Raw genomic sequence first — 6,770 nt, forward strand, 5'->3', positions numbered from 1 at the left:
CTAACAGGCTGGATGGTGTCTTGAGGTATATGGAAACCTCGTGAGAGCTTCTTGTAAAGTCAGTCCACATGATGTGAAGCAGGCAGAAACTGGTGTCCATCTGCTACTCTGACTGGATTATTGGTGACTGTGGAGAGCCTACTAGGAGCCAGGATGGACTGAATTGATTGTGTGAAGGAGAGTAAAGATGTGTAGGGATGGTCCTTGGAAAAAGTGTCGTCTGTCAAGAGAGATGGGATCCCAGGTCCAAGGAGAGATCCCCAGATTGTTCTCTGGACAGAGGAGGGGGTGCCTGAACCGGCCTTGGCCCGTGACCATACTGATGAATATTTTGCTTATCACCATAGATCCTTCATCTGGCGTTGGATGGCGATACAGATGGAGGCCCGCGTTGGAGCACCGAACTGAGCCCCTCCAAGATCCAAATGAGGAGCAGAAGGACGAAGAAAATGACGAAGGACTGCGAGGGATACTATCACCCACTGATACAAGGGGTCGGATCTAATGAGAGTTTACCAAGGCCAGATGGACCGTGACTGAAGGAGCATGTGATCCAACCAGATTCTCTGAATGTGGCCGGATTTTCTGAATGTGGCTGGCCTGCAGTCTTACTGAGAAGCCATTGACAATGACACTGGGACTGGTTTCCTCTGCATATACTGGATTTTTGGGATCCAGTCTGTTTGGATGCTCACCTTCCTGGACCTGGAGGGAGGGGGGAGGAACTTGGACTTCCCACAGGGCAGGAGACCCTGACTGCCCTTGGGGACAAAGAGGGAGGAGAAGAGGGAGGGGGGGGAGTGGGAGGGCGTTGGGAGGAGGGGCGTAAATGGAAACTTTTTATAATTTAATAAAATTACTTTCAAAAAAAAAAAAAAGAAAACTTGATATCCACAAATAGAAAGATAAAAAAAAAGAAAAACCTTCAATGAACCTAAACATGGGTTTCTCAGCGTAGAAGGATGAAGGTGGCAGAGCTGTTGTAAGTAGGCAGAATGAGACACTCCCAGCTCCAAAGAAGGTGCAATTTTCAGAAAAGCTTAGAAATTCATGAAAGAGGTAGAAGGCAGAATAAAAACCCGCTGAACTCTTAGAACATTTTCTGCCCATAACTCACCTGTGGCACCCCAATTTTCTCATTCTGTTAGGGCCAGACAGAGGAGCAAGTAGGAAAAAGAATAAGCCAACACCTTCCAACTAGCTAAGGAGGGAAAATTACCTGAATTTAAAGAAAATTAAGTTTTCTCTTGGAATTTGATGGTTATGTTAATAATTATGTCTTATTCCACAGCTTATGTGAATTAGAGAAGACAAATTTGATCACTGGCATAGGACATCGAGTAAGTACTCACTTATTTAGCATTCTCTCTTAAAAAGTGAGGCATGAACATTAGATCTCTTTGAAGGCCTGTTTCTCTGAGAACTTTCTCAACAATAAATGTATTTATGTTTGCACATTACTTCATTGTATCCTGTTTCTACAAGCAAACACCATCTATATCTCTTTCCCCTCTTTTGAAATGTGTGTAGGTGTGTACATGTTTTTGTGAATCTGTGTTTGTATGTGTACTCGTGTGTATGTACGTGGAGGCTGACATGTTTTCAGTTACTGTTCATCTTATTTTTGAGACACGGTCTCTCACTGAATCTGGAGCTCAAGACTCGCTGGATTTACAAGCCAGAAAGCCCCAAAGATCAGCCTGTCTGTCTCCCCAGTGTTGTAGTTACAATGTAACATTACATCCAGAATTTTACATGGGTAGTGAACATGAACCCAGGTCCTCTTGCTTATATTGCAAATACTTGATGGACTGAACCATTTCTCCAGCCCCAAGTTCTTAATTTTTAACTGTGTGTCCTGCCTTTCAAGAGATCTATCACATATCAATTAATATATTGCCTGTATGTTAACGTGTGTGTTAAAACATATTAGCATTTAAACTACTCTCATTCCTACCTACCTCTCCCTTCTCTAGCCCTGTCATCTCTTCTATCCACACCCTTTCTTTCTCTGTCTCCGAGGACTCTTAACCTTTTCAGTACTCAATAATACTTCCAAAAACAAGAGAAAGCAGTCGTTCTGATAGATGTGCTTTAGTCTACCTCTTCTTGGTCTATTCCTTTTCACAAATTTTCCTTTGTCTCTTTCAGTAATTTATATCTTGCCTATTCTCTTTTCTCACCGTGTCAGGTTCTTTTCATTATTCATATCGTATCCCAAACCCTTGTGTCCATTCTCCATACTTTCATTTAAAATCTTTAAGTTCTATAGGGTAGAGAAATAATTTGTAACTTCAGAAATAGGGTGGATTTTAGACTACATACACGGTGGCTGTGCTCTCCCTTATTCATTCCGTCCATTATTCTCCATATTCTGGACAGACATTTCTGCTCTGTTTTTTTTTTTTCAATAACAAGATGTATAGCTTCATGTCTCTATCAGGTACTGCACTGTTCCTTCAACTCCAAAGACCATGTCCTTTCTTATCTTGTCACATCCCATTCCTTACCTTCTTTTCACTTATCAAATATGAATGCTCTTCTCTGTACAGCTTTCCTTTGAACCCTGACCAGAATCAAGCACCCACATTGCACACTCATTTACTTCCTTTATTCTTATTTACCCCCTTAGGTTTACAATCTCTTAACTTTCCCCCAAATAACTGACATTCCTCGTCCTCTATACTCGTGTGGGTAAAAAGTCAATTCTCTGGGTTAGTTACTAAAATAGCTAATGGACTTTTAAGGCCAAAGCTTTTCCCCATGTCTATATGTACTGGGCATTTATATATACTTACCCAATTTAATTCCTACATTACACTGACATTTTTATTTCTGAAGGAAGAGACTTAATTTGCTTCTCATAGCTTCCAGGAGCCGGTGAGCATGTCTAGCCCTGGCAAAGTACAAGAACTCCATGTTGCAACATTAACAAATGACAAATATCTCTATGAAAAATGGGCTATCATAATTTGTACAGGAGAAAGAGAAGCATGGAAGTAGGGAAGTGATTTGATTAAAAATAATCAAATATATAAACACATAAAATGTATAGTATTTGAAATAAAATCAACACTCACCTTACACAGTTTCTTTAGAAAAATGAGATAGTGTTCTATCAATCTGGGCTGGGAAATCTCTGCCATTAAAACTAGGATTACAAAAACCAGCCTCCACAAAGCCCACAGCAAACAAACATCTCTGAGAATAATAAATAACAGTCCCACCAAGAACTCTGTAGTTTGAAATGAAATGTAAGTGCTACAAGAAATTTCAAATGCATTTAATTAATGCCTCTAAGAAATTGAAATTAGGGCGTCGGAGAGCTAACTCAACAATTAAGATACTGGCCATTTTTTCCAGAGGACCTGGGTTCAATTTCTAGCACCCACAATATATTCCACAGTTATCTGTAACTTCAGTTCTAGGTGTCGTGATGGCATTCTCTACCAGTGCAACATACGAAGGGCGCATAGACATGAAGACAAAACAGTCACACACATAAAAAGAAATTGAAAGCAAGAACAGTGAGTGAGATTTCACACAGGGTCAGACTCATAACTGTGAACAAATCAACAGTGAATGGAGTCTGTCGAGTGTGAGCTGGGTTTCATCAAAGAAGCAGTTTTCACTATGTCTGCTGTCTTGAATATGCTACTCTATTATCTCTATCCTGTATGACCACAAGGTAGAAAAACTGACTAAAAGGTTATATATTTTATATAAGCCTAAAAATTAGAACCCATCTTAATTATTAAGAATCTTTAAAGTCTCACAGCTGAGTGCTATTATAAAAAAGTATTTTTTTTGAATTTGTATAAAAGTGCTGTTAAAATTAGGGTTGATTATCCACGAACTGCTGCTCTCTGTGTAAAGCTCTAGAAAATTCTGCTTAAGTGTTGGAACTGCTGAATGTTTTGAGAAGAACCACTTTTGTTTCGTTTTCTTTTGTTTTGTTTCCCGTCTCCAGCTGTTGTCTTGATGCAACAGAAGCATGAACAAGAGCACAGGTCCTTGGATCGCACCTTAGGAGTTGTTGGTCAGGGAGGTCCCAGAGGCTCCTGAAGCATCACAGCCCACTTTCATTTTTTCTGGTTGCCCACTAGCACAAGATGGTAAGACATACTGTTGTAGACACCATCTACTTTGGATGCATGATACTGAAAAGTCAAGCTGAAGTTTCCACTTTGCTGGCTATCATTCATAGTACCAGAAGATTCTATACAGGCTACTGGAAGAGCAGCGTCATCTCCGAATCTTTCTGTGTGCTATACTACAGACCTATCAGGCAAGATACCTACTGGTTCAGTAATAATCAAGACTATCTGGAGGATAGCCAAATGTTTTTAAATTGCATTTCAGGCCTGTTCTATGGGAGAGACGATATACTTGGCACCATGAACCTGCTTAAAAGTCTATGGCTGGGGAGGTTACAGGCACTAGGAGGAACACAGTACTTATATTTTACTAAGTAGACATGCACTTAAGCTGCAATTTGAAAATTTATGTGTTTTTTTTTTCAGGCTAGTGCTGCTCTCAGCCTGGGTTAGGGATCTTCTTCACGCAGTGGGCAACAGTGAATGCAGGGACTTCACAGTGCTGACGATAAGTGACTAAGAATAAGTCCTAAAAATAGCATCCATATCACCATGCCCATGGCCCAGAGCATGTTGTGAAAGAAGAAGTAGAAAGAACGTAAGAGTCAAGGATAAAGAAGAGTCTGTGAGATGCTGTTTTCTGCTTATGACGTGGCCACTGCCTTTGTGATCACATAGCAGGTACAGTTATATGTGCAAGATTTGCACACACACACACACACACACACACACACACCTACACACTGACAAATACAGCAACATCAACAAAAAAAAAAAGAGAATGATGAAAAGGAGAACAATTGTAATAAAGTGACGGTGATTTTCTTGGTGGAAGGGGGAAGGTGATTAAGACAGCGATAAAACTGTCAAAAAATCGAAATATAAAACAGCTCCAGCTCAACATTGTTTTGATTCAAATCTTCACTCAGCTGCTTAGCTGTATGCACCTTGGTGATTCACAGAATGCCCCATGCCTCAGTTTACTCAGTGGTGTAGAAATACAAACAGAACCTCAGGTTGTTATGAGGACACAGTATGTTTGAATGCAAAGGAGTTAGGATAGTGCCTGTCACACGAAATCAGTTAATGAAGTTAGCTTTTACTGTGTGTAAAGTGTGTGAGTCAAGGTAGCTCAAAAAAGTAAATGGAATTGTTAAGACTATCCAAATTTCAATGTCTGATTTCGGTGGTTGATAATTGTTTAGATATTAATAAGGGAAATAACTGTACAAGCAAAGTGCCATGGGAGACGGGGGCATACAAAATGAATAAAGATTGGGCCTGCTCCTCAAGTGGCGAGCCACATAGACAAGCCACACCTGCGATGCATGAGCACGCACAGCAACTGGGTTTGCAATTATTCGTAAAAATCCCATGACATTCTGTCTGCTGACATGAAAATAGCAGTCCATTACTTCTGATAGATTTGAAATGGCCTCTCCCGTGCACAGCAGGCAGCTTGAAGGAGAGAATGCACACACACACACACACACACACACATACACACACACACACACACGCACACTTCCCTGCTTCGTGCATCCTCCTCATTTAATCATCATGGCTAGCAAGAAGGGCACTTACCCAACATTCTGAATAATAACCACGATAGTGCTTAAAACAGTCTTAAACGGAAATCAGAACTATTCAAATCTCACCAAACCGCCAGCGAAACAGGGCGGTGAGCAAAATGTAAGCTCTATTCAGTTTTATCGGTCTTCATATTTAATTTCAGAAGTCTCATTGTGTGCCATGTACTGCCATTTAAGAATTTTTCAACCTTCTGCTGCTCAGTGTGACAAGATTCCAGCCTGGCAAAAGCACCACTCTTATGATCGCCTCCTTGCAGAATGAGGCTGTGCTTCCGAGGTGGCACTGCGTCTGTCAGGACGAGCACTGTCCTGCTTCATAACACAGGAAAATATGGAGCATCTGATGTGGGTCTTGGGGTGTGTTCTCTGACAGAACAACTTGAACACTTTTTCTTTAAATGTGAATTGAATTTGATTGAACCCTTATGTTGCTCCAAGATATTTTTTAAAAATTATACTGTCTGATGTGGGAGTCCCCTTTGTGTGCTGTGGTTACCCTTAATGAATAAAGAAACTGCCTTGACCTGTTAATAGGGCAGAACTTAGGTAGGCGGGAAGATGAAACTGAATTCTGGGAGAAATAAGGTAGAGTCAGAGAGACCATGGATCTGCCGCCAGAGACGAGCTGAAACTTTCTTGGTAGGCCACGACCTCGTGGTGATACACAGATTAATGGGGATGGGTTGAATTAAGATGTAAGAGTTAACCAATGAGAAATTAGGGTTAATGGGCCAAACAGTGTTTTAAATAATACAGCTTCTGTGTGATTATTTCAGGGCTAAGTGACTGGGAACAAGTGGCCCCTCCCTCCAGCAGCTGTCTATATTTCCCGCACACTTCGGATATTAGCTGTTTAGATATCTGCTGTCTAGGTGCTGTTTTCTTCTCTCTCACTCACTGACCTGACAACTTCTCCAGAACTGGATGTGTTGTGTGTACAGGATCAGAATTGTGTATTTCCTTGAATGGGCAACTTGGTTTCTTGCTGAAAAAACAAAAAGGCACAAGGAACATTGAAATTAAATATACTAAGACCATCCTAACTTCTTCAGACTCGAAATTAGTATAATCAGCATTTGTT

At 40.8% G+C, this 6,770-nt stretch overlaps 1 long non-coding RNA gene across 1 annotated transcript; it reads left to right on the top strand.

Annotated features, from left to right (window-relative positions):
- The first annotated feature begins 1,289 nt into the window (after nt 1-1,289).
- LOC146891495 (uncharacterized) lies at nt 1,290-5,436 on the top strand. Its single transcript, XR_014997392.2, has 3 exons — nt 1,290-1,340; nt 3,971-4,115; nt 4,524-5,436. It is a non-coding gene; the product is annotated as an uncharacterized LOC146891495 (long non-coding RNA).
- Nucleotides 5,437-6,770: the final 1,334 nt, after the last annotated feature.

Source organism: Myodes glareolus, chromosome 16 (genome assembly GCF_982192425.1).
Source record: "Myodes glareolus chromosome 16, mMyoGla1.1, whole genome shotgun sequence".
Lineage (NCBI taxonomy): Eukaryota > Metazoa > Chordata > Mammalia > Rodentia > Cricetidae > Myodes > Myodes glareolus.